A 16,697-nucleotide genomic window follows, 5' to 3' on the forward strand; every position below is an offset into this window, starting at 1 on the left:
ATCTCTGATCTTTACAATGCTGGGCACAATAATAAAGAAATTTGCAAGCTTAAAAGACTGAAGCTTAGAACAGTGCGAAACTTGATCCACTGATTTTAGGCTGGTTGAGAGGTGACGGTCACACTTCTGAACTCCTTAGCGACGACTCTGACGTCATATATATTTTTTTCTGACGTAGGCGACGGGCATGACGCCAGCGCCAGAAAACGAGTAGCTCTCTGGAAACTGAACGGCGCGTGTAATAATGTATGTGTCGATCCTAAGTGACTCACTTGCACCTCTTTTGCCCCTTAGACGACTCCGTGCTAAAAATAGTCTACAGTTCTTGCCTACGCATAATGGCATCTGCAGAGCGATTATATTCCCTCAGCCGATCTGTTTTGGCGGTCTACCTTTAGTTTCTGCTCGTCGTGTGCGTGCTGTAAGTAGTATTGACACCTCCACTGATTTACCTAATGTTCTTGATGAACCAATATCTTGTTCACAGGAGTGTTCAGAAGAATGGGAAGCGGAAGTTGGATTTTTTGGGGAATCATGAAATTCCAGCCAAACGGTCTGTCCAAATAATAATCTGATTTCCCAGTTGAATTATACGGATGATGTTCTACAACTTTTATTCAATGAAATTCATTCTAGATTGAAAACTACAATTTTTTTTTGTTTCACTGCAACGTTGGCTCTCTGTAGGCAGTAATTTTCCCGGTAAAAGATTATAAACTTTATTTTTCAGACTCCATCACGACAAAATGAGCAACTTTTGTTCTATGAATTTTCCCGTACGTCGCACCAGTAAAAACTTGGAATTTTTCGGAATCATGGAATTCCAGCCAAACGGTCAGACCAAATCATAATCTGATTTCACAGTTGAGTTATACGGGTGATTTTTTACAACTTTAATTCAAGGAGATTAATTCCAGAATGAAAAAGTAAATTTTTTTTTTTCGAGTAAAACTGCAACTTAAGCTCTCTGTAGGCAGCACATTTCCCGCTCATAGATTATAAACTATATTTTTCAGACTTCATCGCGATAAAATGAGCAACGTTTCTTAAAAAAAAAAAAAAAATCCTGTACGTTACAACAGTAAAAAGTTGGAATATTTCGGGAATCATGGAATTCCAGCCAAACGGTCAGTCCAAATCATAATCTAATTTCACAGTTGAGTTATACGGATTATTTTCTACAACTTTTATTCAGTAAGATTCATTCCAGAATGAAACATACTACACAAATTTACCAAAATTATTTATTGAGTTTCACCACAAATTTGGCTCTCTATAGCCAGTAAATTTCAAGGTCGAAGAATATAAACTATATTTTTCAGACTCCATTGTGATAAAATGAGCAACTTTTCTTCAATATTTTTTTTCTGTACGTCGCACTAGCCAAATGTGACAACCTAGAAAGAAACGGATTTCACAGCAGGGTGCGCTAGAACATTTCCTATAAAACATCTTTTATGACTTTTTCTCAGTTTCGAAGTGTATTTTTCGATGACTTTTTCGTCATAGGAAATCACCCAAGAAAAGTTTTGCGTCGTTGAGGGGTTAAGAAACAATTTCCTTATTATTGTGCCCAGCAATGTAAAGATCACAGATTGCTGGAATTGTTTGGCCTCCTGTATGTTTTCCATCCATTATGTAACCCAGCAATAATGGGCGGAGAAACACCCGAAAATAATACAGAAGCAAGAACGTGTCTAAGACGACAACTTGACATCACTCTTCGCCTTAGAACCAGGAAATTGAAAGAACGAACCCATACTCTTCTTGGTGATAAGTCGCTCCGTACAGTGCAAGAAACTGTACCACGTTACCTTGGTAGCAGGTGTTATTGGGCACGGAAGAAACCACTTATAAATGATTCCAAAGGAAGAAGAGGCTTCATTTTGCCCAACAATGTAAAGATCAGTGATTGCTGGTATTGTTTTGTTTCCTATATGATTTCCAGCCATTATGCAATCCAGCAAAAATGGGCGTAAACACAAGGATGTAGGATAAATTTCAGGCTAAATTGTGTCAACCCCCACATGAGGGAGGGGAGAGACGGAGACCTTCCATCCCTCACACCAGTGAGTGGAGAAAAAATATGTACGTCACAGCCAGACATACGGTTAATGTCTCTTGCGGTTTAATGATGGTATTGTGCGGCAGATCTCGATGCGCGGACTCTGGCGCAAGAATCATCCGCGCTGACTGTAGTATTCTTTTCATAATGATGCAGCGTGATTGGGTAATAGGATTTTTTTTACTTTCATTTCCCTTATACCTTGTTCCCAAATGATTATTAACGAAATTTTGGGGGTGTTAAAGACATAATTCCTATACTTATGCATCGAATGAAACTTAAGTCTCTTTAGCTAAGTCTAAAGTGAGCATTATATTATAATCAGCAATCTTGTAAATTAACAAAACAACTGTTTGCAACATTACTAATATTTTTTTTAACTCAAAATCGACTATAATTGACGGTATTTGTTATTGTTGCGTGCATATTATCGACTCTAACGACTGCTTCCTATGCGTAGGTTATGATATATTATCCACACAATCGGACATGCCATGAGACATGTTGCCAGCGCACGATAATGCTCACTGCAGACGTGGATGAACGGACTATAGTGATCTATGGAGGGTCAAAAGAATGATATTTTGGGATAGAACTAATGATAGGCCTGGGTAAGGCTAGTAAAGATTATTGGGTATTTTTTGGCATTGTCCTATATGTGTGTGTGTGTGTGTGTGTGTGTGTGTGTGTGTGTGTATGTGTGTGTGTGTTTGATTGCTTGTGTGTGTCTGTGTGGGGGTGTGGGGGTGAGTGTTTGATTGCTTGTGTGTGTGTGTGTGTGTGTGTGTGTGTGTGTGTGTGTGTGTGTTTGATTTTTTTGTGTGTGTGCGTGTGTGTCGGAGTGTTCTCGTGAGCATTAAACCCTGATGATCATAAGGTTTGTAACGTGTAAGGTTCATTTGTAACTTCCATATCTGGTAAAATACAAAGAATACCTGCACATGAATCGTGCGTGACTCCGAGTTCTTCATATTCTTTGGTAAATGTGCTTTAAAGAAGATATAATCTCTCCTTGGAAAACAATTTCAAGAACTATATAGCCCGGAAATCTCGTCCCTGAAGCATGATAACTGACTTTCTATTTTCTACCAGAATATGTAACGAATATTTTTCTCATTTATCAATTATTTTTATTTATTTATTATTTTCTTTTTTACGTTTCTGCCTATGGCGCCGATAGGCTTTCTTGGTGGTGTCTGATGGTCGACTCCAACCTGTTATGGCGCAGGCAAGTGTTTATAGTGGCGCCATCTTCCTTGACTCATGCTGCCCCCCGGAGCTCATCTTCGATCCTCTCTTTAGAGAGGTAATCTGGAGTCCCACGTGATAGGTGGTCTATACTCTATAGGACAGCATGTGTATTGTCTTAGGCCACTCGGCGGTGACTGACTATTTTGTGGCTGCGGGCGGGACGTGAACCCCGCGTTTAGGACCCGCGTCCTCCTGGACGCGAAGCCCGCACGCTAACAACTCAGCCACAGCCTCCCATGAATGCTTAGATAATAAAAAAATATCTGAAAAATGAAAACTTTTTCAGAATTCTGTCCGTAATTAAAACTACCTTGCACGAACAATATTAACGAACACGTTAGCTCTTACGCCATGCAGGCAGTGAAAGGAGACCTTGAGCTTGCTATTTGATTCACCAATGGATTTTTGTAACGTTTTTGAGAGAGAGAGAGAGAGAGAGAGAGAGAGAGAGAGAGAGAGAGAGAGAGCAATCCGGTAGGTTTCTATCACTGTCCGGCCGCTTGTCCATCGTTTATGCGTCCGCCTGTGTCACAGCTGTCTTATACACTCTCCATGTCACTATCCCCCTTCGGCTTCATCTACCTCACGCCTCTCTTACCGTCCCCAATCGTTTGTCACCCTCATCTGCGCCGCATGTTTCCACTGCTCCTTCATCTGGAAATATGAATTGCAGTGCCTTTCCCCAAATGTTATGCTCAGAAATGAAACATTTCGAAATATGTTACGGAAGAAATTCCTGCAGTTTTTGTCTCCCAGAGAAATGTATTCCGTCAAAATGTTTAGTCAGAAATTAAATGTTTTACTCCCGCCCTGAAAAAAAAAAAAAAAAAAAATAGACTCGCAGAATGCTTAATTCGAGCCACGCCGGGAAACGGAAAAAATTATCTACATCTAACGATTTCAATAACATTGACGGTGATGGGTGTGTCTGTGTGAGAGAGAGAGAGAGAGAGAGAGAGAGAGAGAGAGAGAGAGAGAGAGAGAGAGAGAGAGAGAGAGAGAGAGGAAGCACATAGGTAAATGGGAAAGCTTGACAGTATTTAAATAATATCAGTGTATATGTCCATTCATGCCTTTCACTAAGCTGGGACAATTACAGGAATGGTGGAGGAGGTGGTGCAAAAGCAGAAGCAAACTGGAACTGGGAGAGTGTAGGCATCAGAAACCCAGACCTATGAAGGACAAAGGGTGGAGGTATGAATGGTTTAAAAGGTAGAAAAGGAGGTAAATAACTGCCGAGCATATGTTCCGTCTTGTTTCTGGATTGCCTTTGGGCCTTTGTCTGTAGGAGGTGGCGAGACTACGGACTGTTCGTATCTTCTTTCCGGTATCCATTCACTTACATTCGACATTGGTAAAAAAGAAATAACATGGCGCAGGAATAACCTAGTGCATAACTCAGTTACGTGATAGAGTTGTATTTATTTATTTTAAATCCTTCAACTCTTCTTTTCGGGACGCTGCAAATCTATCGTGGTCGCTTTCCTTGGATTGACTCGGAACACTAAACAGAAAAAAATTGTCGCTTTCCCTTGGATTGAGTCGGAACATTAAACAGAAAAACAATTCTAGTGTCGTGAGGAATGAAGAAAAGAAAGTATTATCGTTAGATTATAACAAAGCTTCTATCAATTGGTGATTAGATCGTGGTTAAAGAGAGCGTTCTTGAGTGCCATGTGAAACTGACCTGCCACCCCCACGGAAGAAAAAAAAAATCTGTTGATATTACAACATCCACTTCAACAACTTCACACAGGATTACTTAATATACGACACTAACTCCCTCACGCCACCGTTTCCGCTGGCAACGTCACCCACTGCGTCATAAATCAAACGCCTCACATAAGACGGCACGACCTTCGTTGTCAGCTATCTTGGCATCTTTATCGATGTTGCCACGCCTTATCTCGCTGCACCTGCCGTCAAGACATTTCGAGGGAGTGAAGTGGGGCAAAGTTCAGTGTATCGCACTTTCAACAATCACGGGAAGCAAAGGGAGAAAAAAAGCGAATAACTGAGGAGAGGAAACTAGGGAAGGAGGGACGGAGGAGTCGGTAAAGAAACCAGGCCTGTCTGAACCAAACAATGCCACCTTGTTGGGCAACATGGAGTAAGCTGCCACGTAGGCTAATTTTGACCTTATTAAAACGACTAACTTCATCGTCTATGAGATGTGTACTACTTCCTATGGATCATCACCGACCCATGTGGTGATGATTGTTTTAGTGAAGAAACTGATGCCGATATAGACACTGCCTTTGTGAAGACAAGGCGAAAAAAATGGCAAGAGATTCATTGCTTAAGATTTTAGAGCGAGATGGCAGAGTAGGGTGAGCATGGAGTGGAGGGGGGAGATAAGGAGGGTGGGGGAAGTAGTTTGTGTTGTCCTGTGAAGCGCGAGTGACTCGGTGTCTTAGTGAGACGTGTAATATTGGGAAAATCCAGGTATTTCGTTGTGTTCTGTGTGTGGGGAGGGAGCGAGGTGTGTGTTGCCACGCCCGGGGACCCAACAAGGCCCCTTCCCTTCCCCTCCCGCCCGTTTTCCCAAGTTATCGAAGGGGAAACTAAGCAAAGTGACTTGCGCCCGCGAATGAATAGTCTGTGATCGCGGAAGCGTGCTATATTATCTGTGTTATATTTCTACCTGTGATCGTTAAGTGTGTGTGTGTGTGTGTGTGTGATTGGTCGAGCCGCCTCTCCATACCATAAGCCACCTAAGCTTCCCGCCAGTCTACGTCATGCAATTCAAGCAGTAAGTTAACTTTCGTCATTACATACTCGGCCCCCTCCCGCTTCTTCCGTCTTTGTGCCTATTGGAAATTTAAATCATTGCCTGCTTTAGGAATGAGGTGTTTGCTTGGTTCAGTTTACTTGCTGTTCTTAAATGTAGGGCAAAAGGCCTAGCTCTTTCCTTTTTTTCGGATTGTTACAATAGGATTATTTTCTATATTCTGTGTATGTAAACACAGTCATTATTTTTTTCAGTTTACTCTTTTCCACTATTTTCCACACATCAGAATAAAAAGTCTTACATAAATAAAGATAACCACTTTTGCCAATCTTTGCTTATATATTCGTATTTTCCTCTTTGGATAACTGAATGTCCAGCAATAGTAACGTCTGGATGGACTTGCTTTTACATAATGTTCGTTTAAAAGTCAGGTTGTTTTGTGGTACCTCACTTGGTATTTGTTGAAATTTGTTTTCGTTCCCTTCCTTTGTTTTATTGAGAAAAAAATATTATAATCTTTTGGAGGAGAAAGAACATTAAATATAACTTTTATAAATATGTAGATCAGTCTTTCATTTTATCTGAAAGATTTTCATTTTTTTTTTTTTGTGTGTGTGTGTGTGATTTCATTTGGTTTAAATTGGACATTCGGAATGGCATTGTTTTCGTAAGGTAAAATCAGCTAATGATTTCTCGTAACTTTTTATTATAGGTGATAGTATCTGGTTATTGAATTATATGCTTTGATAGGAAAACTATTTTAAGATTATTTAAAGTAAACCATTTGTCATTAATTAATATTTCACCCCATTATCAAATATAATAACGTTATTATTTTTAAAATGAAATTGATATAATTATGAATAGTATAGGGTTACATTCACCTGAACATCGCAGTTTGTCATGTAAAGAGAGAGAGAGAGAGAGAGAGAGAGAGAGAGAGAGAGAGAGAGAGAGAGAGAGAGAGAAAGGAATCTTTTTTTGTGTGTGTGTGTGTGCGCGCGCGCGGGTGTGTGTGTGTGTGTGTGTGTGTGTGTGTGTGTGTGTGTGTAAACAAATATTTCAAAATTTATGAGTTGTTGGTTGAATCCTTGAACGGTTAATGTTATTCTTTACAAATTTCTAAACTATTTCAGCCTCACTTTCTTATGAGGAAAAAAAAAGAAAGCCAGTAAGAACACACACACACACACACACACACACACACACACACACACACACACACACACACACACACCAGGTGGCGAAGCTAGGCAGGTACCTCAGGCAAGCTCACGAATCCTATCCTGAAATCCTATTGTCAGTTAATGAAATCTTGGCCCCATTCGGAATTCAATCCTATTTGGCTGAGAAAAAAGGATGGGAAGCCTTATTGGATCTTGGAGGCCCCATCTGTAGGCAACCGACCCCTCTCTTCCTCGCTTTCTGACTCTGAGTGTTATGCCCAAGCGGTAAAATACACGACTTCGAAACTGTTGAAAAACTTAAGTCAAGACGTATTGTTCCCTCTACATCTCGCATGGATGAGAATAAATACAATAGGAAGGTGGCACACAGCGGACAGGGGTAAAAGAAGTATTGTGGAATGAAGGGAGGGCAATGGAATCGAGCTGCATGAAAGGAACTGAGTGTCGGAGTAAAGGCTTGAAGAAAAGGACAGTGTAGAGTACAAGTAGTAATCGGTATATACCATTTTAAGCGTGAATTTAAGTTGTGAGAGATGAGGCAGAGGTTAGAAAGGATGCGGCTTTGAGGCAAACCAACACGTTTAAGAAAGAAAGAATGAGACTAGCAAATAAAAAGTTATCTTATTAACCATTAAAACGCATCACGTACGGGAAAGTGATTTTGAGGAAACGGAATGAGGTTGAGAGAGAGAGAGAGAGAGAGAGAGAGAGAGAGAGAGAGAGAGAGAGAGAGAGAGAGAGAGAGAGAGAGAGAGAGGTAACTTTCAGAGACATCTAGGGACACGCAAATCATCGAGAAGCATTAAGACCTGAACTAATCAAGAGCTCAATTAATTGGCTTTACCTCTGCCTGAACGGAAACTCCTTATCCTTGTTCTCCTTAGACTCCTCCTTCTTCTTCCTCTCAACCGCATCGGTATCATTATCCTACTCCTCCTCCTTCTTTTCTCTCCTCCTCCGTTTCTTCCTTGCCATTTCACTTCTCCTCCTCCTCCTTTTCTTCCTTGTCATTTCACTTATCCTCCTCCCCCTCCTCCTCCTCCTCCTCCTCCTTTTCTTTTTTTTCCTCCCTTCCCTGTCCTCTGAATCATTCTTCTCCTCGCTTTTCTCCTCCTCCTCCTTCTCCTCCTCCTTTTCTTCCTGTCCCTTCTTCTCTCCTCCTTCCTTGTCCTCCTTCTCCTTGTCTTCTTCTGTCTTCTTGCCATCTTAATCCACCCATTTCTCCTGGTATTCCTCCATATTCCCTCCTCCTTATCCACCTGCTGTCGCTTCTCCTCCTCCTCTCCCTCCCCCTATTCCTGCTCCTTTTCTTCCTGTCCCTTTTTCTCTCCTTCCTTGTACTCCTTCTCCTTGTCTACCTCTGTCTTCTTGTCATCTTAATCCGCCGATTTCTCTTGATATTCCTCCTTTTCCCCTCATCATTATCCACTTGCTATTGCTTCTCCTCCTCCTCCTCCTCCTCCTCCTCCTCCTTATAGCTTTCTCCTCATTCTTCTTCTCCTCCTCATGTTCATCATCGTAGCCTCATTCATTTCTCTTTATTTTCACGTTTTACTCCTCATCCTTCCCGTCCTCCTGCTCGTACTCCTGCTCCTCCGTCATCTTAATCTTCCTTGCTTTATTGCGCAAATAGACATGTAATCGGATTCAAAAGTCTGATGTTATATTTCAAGTGAGGTTCTTGTCTGAATTTTATTTGTGCCCAAATTATTTATGTACACATTGATTCTCCATGAGTGATGTGCTCTATTCCATTGATAGTAGAATTAGAAAAAAAAGTTTCCATAAATCATCGGCTAAGGAATACTAAATACTAAATGGACACTATGAGGAAAAAACAAAACAAATATTGTATAAATTTTCGATGTGACCTTATCCATATCAAAGTGGACGGTACCGCCCACCTGGGGCCATTGGAAAAATCCGTGGGGGGGGGGCAGACACAAAAGGGAGCGGTGTTGGGAGAGAGGGGACAGTATGCCATTACGAGTAATTAATAGCCTCTTTCTAACAAAATCTAAATAACAAAATTCATGTCACAAACATTAAGGCTATGCTAAAGGAGCACGTATGCCTTATAGATAATAAAATTGAAGTAAGAAATATAAACGAGAGCATGGTTTTATTTTGTCACTAGTCCGCAGTCGGAGTGAGGGACGGATACATTGAGAGCCACTGACCTAGACTGTCCAATATTTGAGGGGAAAAGGAATATAGAGAGGAGCTTTCATTTTATTTATAGTTAACCTAATAGTTTCCTGGTGCATTGCAATTTCTAAGGAGTGTCATTAGTCTCTCTTCATTTATAATTTTCCTTATAATGTTGTGTCGAATTCTCTCCTCAGATTTGTATGGATGGCCTTAGTGTTGGTGGTGAGAACGGCTGCGGCAGCGGATGAAGCAGGGTCTGATGTAAAGGTAAGTCGCTGACAGGTGCGTGGGCTTGGGAGGGAGGGAGGGACTGGGGTAGAATGGAAACAGTGATTGGGGGGGGGGAGCGAAATGGAGGATGAATCGAAATAAGCCGTCATCTATTTGACTATTGGTTTTATGCTGATGGTTTTGTGGGAGAAAATGTTAGTGGTGAGATGATGGGCACGGAGGTGCAGTTTTTGGTGGTGATGGAAGTACATACTCGTGTTAGCGGTGATGGTGGTTGCTATGATGATGCTAGGTAGTGGTAGTAGACGGGAATGGGTATGATGGCGTAAACTATGTAAGTAGGAGTAAAAGGTGATGCTAGCTGTAATGGTGGTAAACATGCTTATACTGATGGTAGTAGGGATGAATATGATGGGTGTGATTACGGGAACAGTAATGGTGTTAAAATGAATGGTATACATCGATGGTGGTAACTGTTGTGTTGATTTTAAAAACTACGATATGAAGAGATGGGTGTCGTTTGATGTTGATGGTGGCGATGGTAATTTCGGAGACTGAATTATCATAAATAGAGAAGGTGGTGGTTGCCTGGTAGTTATTTAATTCTAGCGACGGTGATGGTCAAAGTAACGGTTTTACAAGTACAAGTGGTAGAATGGTGGATTCTACAATAGTGGTGATGGTGATACTAGTGGTATAGCTGCTAGTTTTTTTCAAGTATAGTGGTAGAATGGTGTTTAGTTTAGGTGATGGTGGTAGCCCTGTGGTTGTAACTTCCTTCTGTCAAAAGTGATGGTAAACGTAACAATTTTGCAAGTAATAGTGGTGGAATAGTGCTTTCTACGATAATGATGATAATGAGAGGGATAGTGTAGGAGACGACTAAATTCCCCCAGAGAGGACTCCCCTTCTGGCTGCCGACCTGAGAGGTGTCTTGATAACTCCTCGAGCCTTTTTCTTCTCAATTTCTGCAACATTCGCGGTCTTCGCTCTAATTTTCATTCTGTGGGACACCATCTCTCCTCCTCTAAACCTCACCTTCTCTTCCTCACCGAAACACAGGTTTCTGAGGTTACTGACAGCAATCTCTACTCTGTTCCCTCCTACTATCTCTATCCTAAATTTCGATCCAAAGATGGATGTTGCGCAAACGTGCGCAACGACCCCTCTGAGTGTGCCCAGCGCATCACATTGGTGATTGTCTCTGGAATGGAGGCATACATTCCACGTACTTTCTCTATTCCTCATGTTAAAAAGCCATGGTTTAATCACGCTTGTTCTCGTGCTGTCAAAGATAGAGAGGCAGCTCACAAAAGGTACCAGAGCCTTCGAACTTCCGCTATCCGTGAACTTTACATTTCAGCCCGGAATCGTGCCAAAATCTATTCTCCGACTTACCAAAAACTCCTTCATCAATAGAAAATGCCAACACCTTGCTTTCTCTAATTCTTCCCGTGACTTCTGGCATCTAGGCTAAAACATCTCCTCCAACTTCACTTCTTCATCTTTCCTTCCTCTCCTTAGTCCTGACGGCAGCACCGCCGTCTCATCTATCTCTAAGGCTGAACTCTTCTCTCAAACTTTCTCTACAAACCCCACTCTGGACGATTCTGGGCATATTCCTCCTACTCATCCCCCCTCTGAATCTTTTATGCCTGTTATTAAGATTCTTAAGAACGATGTTTTCTATGCCCTCTCTGGCCTCAATCCTCAGAAGGCTTATGGACCTGATGGAGTGCCTCCTATTGTCCTTAAAAACTGTGCCTCCGTGCTGACACCCTGCCTGGTCAAACTCTTTCGCCTCTGCCTGTCAACATCTACCTTTCCTTCCTGCTGGAAGTATGCCTCCATACAGCCTGTGCATAAGAAGGGTGACCGTTACAATCCCTCAAACTACCGTCCTATGGCTATGCTTTCTTGTCTATCTAAAGCTTTTGAATCAATCCTCAACCGGAAGATTCAAAAGCACCTTTCCACTTCTGGCCTCTATTTGATCTCCAGTACGGGTTCCGCAAGGGGCGTTCTACTGGTGATCTCCTTGCCTTCCTAACTGATTCTTGGTCATCCTCTCTTAGCCGTTTCGGTGAAACCTTTGCTATTGCGCTGGACATATCAAAAGCCTTTGATAGGGTCTGGCACAAATCTTTGCTTTCCAAACTACCCTCCTACGGTTTATATCCTTCTCTCTGTACCTTTATCTCCAGTTTCCTCTCTGACCGTTCTATTTCTACTGTGGTAGACGGTCACTGTTCTCCTCCTAAACCTATTAATTGTGGTGTTCCGCAGGGTTCTGTCCTATCTCCCACTCTCTTTCTGTTGTTCATTGATGATCATCTTTCCAAAACGAACTGTCCTATGCATTCTTACGCCGATGACTCCACTCTGCATTACTCAACTTCTTTTAATAGAAGACCCACCCTACAGGAACTTAATGATTCAAGGCTGGAGGCAACAGAACGCTTAGCCGCAGACCTTACTATTATTTCCGATTGGGGCAAGAACAACTTGTTGTCCTTCAACGTCTCTAAAACACAGTTTCTCCACCTATCCACTCGACACAATCTTTCAAACAACTATCCCTTATTCTTTGACAACACTCAGCTATCACCTTCTTCAACACTAAACATTCTCGGTCTATCCTTAACTCAAAATCTCAACTGGAAACTTCATATCTCTTCTCTTACTAAATCAGCTTCTTCGAGGCTGGGTGTTCTGTTCCGTCTCCGCCAGTTCTTCTCCCCCGCACAGTTGCTATCCATTTACAGGGCCTTGTCCGCCCTCGTATGGAGTATGCATCTCACGTGTGGAGGGGCTCCACTCATACAGCTCTCTTGAACAGAGTGGAGTCTAAGGCTCTTCGTCTCATCAGCTCTCCTCCTCTTACTGATAGTCTTCTACCTCTTAAATATCGCCGCCAAGTTGCCTCTCTTTCTATCTTCTATCGATATTTTTATGCTGACTGCTCTTCTGATCTTGCTAACTGCATGCCTCCCCCCCTCCTGCGGCATCGCCACACACGACTTTCTACTCAAGCTCATCCCTTTACTGTCCAAATCCCTTACGCAAGAGTTAACCAGCATCTTCACTCTTTCATCCCTCACGCTGGTAAACTCTGGAACAATCTTCCTTCATTTGTATTTCCTCCTGCCTACGACCTGAACTCTTTCAAGAGGAGGGTGTCAGGACACCTCTCCTACCGAAATTGACCTATCTTTCTGCCACTCCTCTAACTCTTTTTAGGAGCAGTGAATAGCGGGCTTATTTTAAACATTTGTTACCTTTTTTATGCATTTAAAATGACTCCTCTGCTGTAAAAAAAAAAAAAAATAGCTTTGAAAGTTACAGTGGTAAAATGGTGTTTAGTTGTGTGGCAGTAATGATTGTTATTTGTGAAAGCATATGGGTTACGCTAACAAGTAATGAGGTAATAAAGAGGGCCCAGAGGAAATGATTCAAGCGGAGTATTAGAATACAAAAGCGAAAAACAAACGATGAAAATGGCACTTTTTCTTTTTTTCTTCTTTTTATCATTTACTTCATGTTTTATACGTATTATTTATTTATTATTTATCTAAGTGTATATTTATATCTATCATTATATACTTTTTTTCCATTTCATTCATATTACCTGTAAAAAATAATTAGACCGTCTACCTGTTTGAATTAATAAATAGTAGTTAATTAGTTTAATTAAATACAAAGGACAGTACATAAGAACATAGGAGTCTGCAAGAGGCCGGTAGGCCTGTACGAGGGTGTACGAGCGGTGCGAATAGTCTTCTCGTGAACTAAACACACACACACACACACACACACACACACACACACACACACACACACACAAACAGCCGGTCGTCCCAGCTTAACGATCCAGACCTTTCCTCTTTTACGGCAGCTCTTCTCTCACCGCTCTCTCATTCCCTAAATATCTTGAATTTTGGTCTGTGAATCTGGTCATTAATTCGCCCGCCTCATGTGTATGCTAATGACGGGGCGTGAGACAGGATTTGGGAATGGGCGGCAATGGTGTGGAGAGGGGGGAAAGGGATGGTAAGAAAATGAGCATACCAAGGGAACTGAGAGGGAGTACAGACTGGGCAGCAGCAGTTCAATGGTGGTGCGGTGAGGGAAAGAGGGAGGGGCTGGAAGCGATACAAGGGTGGTATAGAGTTAAGGGAAGGTATGGACAGATCACGTTTGATGGGTTCAAGGGGTGCCGTGGTTTCCTCTTCCTAGGATTACTGCCCCTAGGGGCAATGGACTTCCTCTTATCTTCTCCTCCTCCTGTTGCTGCCCCTGCCTCCCCGTTCTCACTAATCACGACCCCGAGACCATCGGTCATACCTCGGTCACGCCTAAGTTGATACCAAGCCTGGGGGGGGGGGTGGGGGGGAACATCAAATTCCACCAGAGAGGACTCCCCCTCTGGCTGCGACTTGAGAGATGTCTTGATAACTCCTCGAACCTCTTTCTTATCAATTTCTTCAACATACGCGGTCTTCGTTCTAATTTTCATTCTGTGGAACACCATCTCTCCTCACCTAAACCTTACCTTCTCTTCATCACCGAAACACAGGTTTCTGAGGCTACTGACATCAGTCTCTACTCTGTTCCCTCCTACTATCTCTATCCTAAATTTCGATCCAAAGCTAGATGTTTGTTAACGTTTTTAAGTGTTAGTTTTAAAATGGTTTGTGTTAAGTTAAGTTAAGGCACGAATTGTTATCTCACTCGTCACAGGGCCGGCGTTATCGTTGTCCTGCTTCATAAGTTGATTGTAGTAAGTGAGATAACACAATAGCCTTTAGTTAAGTGAGGTAGATGATGTGCACAGCTGGGCGTTATCGCGATAAGTTATCGCGATACATTATCGCTGATGACAAAATCGGGTTATCGGCCATCCGCTACTTATTTATATAAATATCGGTATCTTCGTTACTTTTGTAACCAAACTAGCGATAATCGCTACTTTTTTTCCGCCTCTCAGAAAAACAATGTTGTCTCCTCCCTACTGCGCATGCGTGGCCCGGGCGCCCGGTGTTGCATGAAATATGTTCGGTGAAGATATTTCATACTTAGATCACAACATTAAAACACTAGGTTATTTTTTTTTTTTGGTTAGACTAAAAAAACACTATATCAGAGAGAAAAATCATTTAACTTTGTCCAAAAAATTATTATTCACTGCATGAAATCTGTGATCCCGTTGTAAGGAGCGCAAACAGAGACCAGCGGCTTGTGTTATCACATTGCGGCGTGGTTCGTGGCCTCTCAGCTGAGTCTCGAGTGACGGAGTGAGTGCCAGTGCTCCGGTTCCCAGTGCTTCAGTGCTTCTTTACTGAAGTGACTGTTAAAGTGTTAATGGTGATAAGTAACAATAAATGAATAAGTAGAGATGGGCCAGTTCACGAGAGACCAGTGTTTGTAAACAAAAGCTCCAGTTTTTGACGGTGGGAACGCCAAATAACACAACACCGGTTCAGGCGTTTCTAGTATTACCGTCCATATGTACGAGTCAACGTGTGGTTTTCAGGTTTTGTAAGTTTAAAAAAATATAGATAATGAAAATTTGAATTCATCTATGTTTTTTTTTTATTTGAAATATCAATATAGTATCGTTTTCGCCTATCGGATTTATCGCTAGCTAGTATCGGAATTGTGGATTTATATCGGGTATCGGGTATCGGTTATCGCCTATATTTGTGTCTCCAGTTAACGAATATCGGTAATCACCGATAAGGTTTTCCATTATCAGTCATCGGGTACCGGGAATAAGGTTTTCTGTTATCGTGCCCACCTATGATGATGTGTGGCCGAGCGGAAGCCGCTACAAGTTCACTTTAGTTCACTTTGGCTCTCTGTCTCACAAGGACATTAAGAGTGTGTGTGGTTTTTAGTATAAAAATGGTATTGACAATTTACACTATAGTTACACAGTTTATGTGAGCGATCACACGAAACGAAAGCAAGCCACACCCAGACACGCGACCGGAGGCAGCTCCGCTCGCCACCCGTCACCCGTATGCTTCTCTCCCTTCTCTGCGTTGCTCGCTCGTTTTATTGCATGTTGGTTCGTCGGGAGGGTGTGGTTTCCGGTGATGACTTGGCCGGAACTTACAACGTTCCGGTGCTGATCCTTGCTGATCTAACGTCAGCTCATTACAGTTCCCACGGCACATCCTGTGCCGTGTCACTGAGCTTGTGTTTCGATACATAGTCATACATTCATATATACATGATATATATATATATATATATATATATATATATATATATATATATATATATATATATATATATATATATATATAAATATTTATATATATATATATATATATATATATATATATATATATATATATATATATATATATATATATATATATATATATATATATATATATATATATATATATATATATATATATATATATATATATATATATATATATATATATATATATATATATATTACATGTTGCGCTACATGTTGCGCCTACGTGCGCAGCGCAACGACATCACTTGCTCTCGTGCCCACAACCTTGACTCTTCAAAATTTTCCACCATCTGGCTAAAACTTCATTGTCATTCTATTACTAAATACATCTGTGCTGTGTATCTCTCACCTAACTCTACTAACTATGTAAAACTCTTTGACTACTTGAACTCTAAAGTGAAGCACATCTTGACCGACTCTCCTTTCGCTGAAATTTCCCTCCTAGGAGATTTCAATGTTCACCACCAGCGTTGGCTTTCATCCTCTTTCACTAACCAGCCTGGTAAACAAGCCTACAACTTTGCTCTCCTCAACGATCTAGAGCAGTTGATTCAGCACCCTACACATATTCCCGACCATTTTGGAGACAGGCCCAACGTAAAAGACCTCTTCCTTACCTCTAACCCTTCTGCTTACTCTGTCAAACTATTTGTGGGGTTCTTGAAAGGTCTGGACGTAAATTCTCAGTAATAAAAAATAAAAAAATAAAATATCTGAAAATTGAGGTCTCAGACTCACAGCCCCTCCTAGTCCTTATTATATTTAATTCTGACCAGTCACACCTCTCATAGGTTAAGCAAAGAC

The sequence above is a fragment of the Eriocheir sinensis genome, chromosome 14 (genome assembly GCF_024679095.1).
Source record: "Eriocheir sinensis breed Jianghai 21 chromosome 14, ASM2467909v1, whole genome shotgun sequence".
Classification (NCBI taxonomy): Eukaryota; Metazoa; Arthropoda; class Malacostraca; order Decapoda; family Varunidae; genus Eriocheir; species Eriocheir sinensis.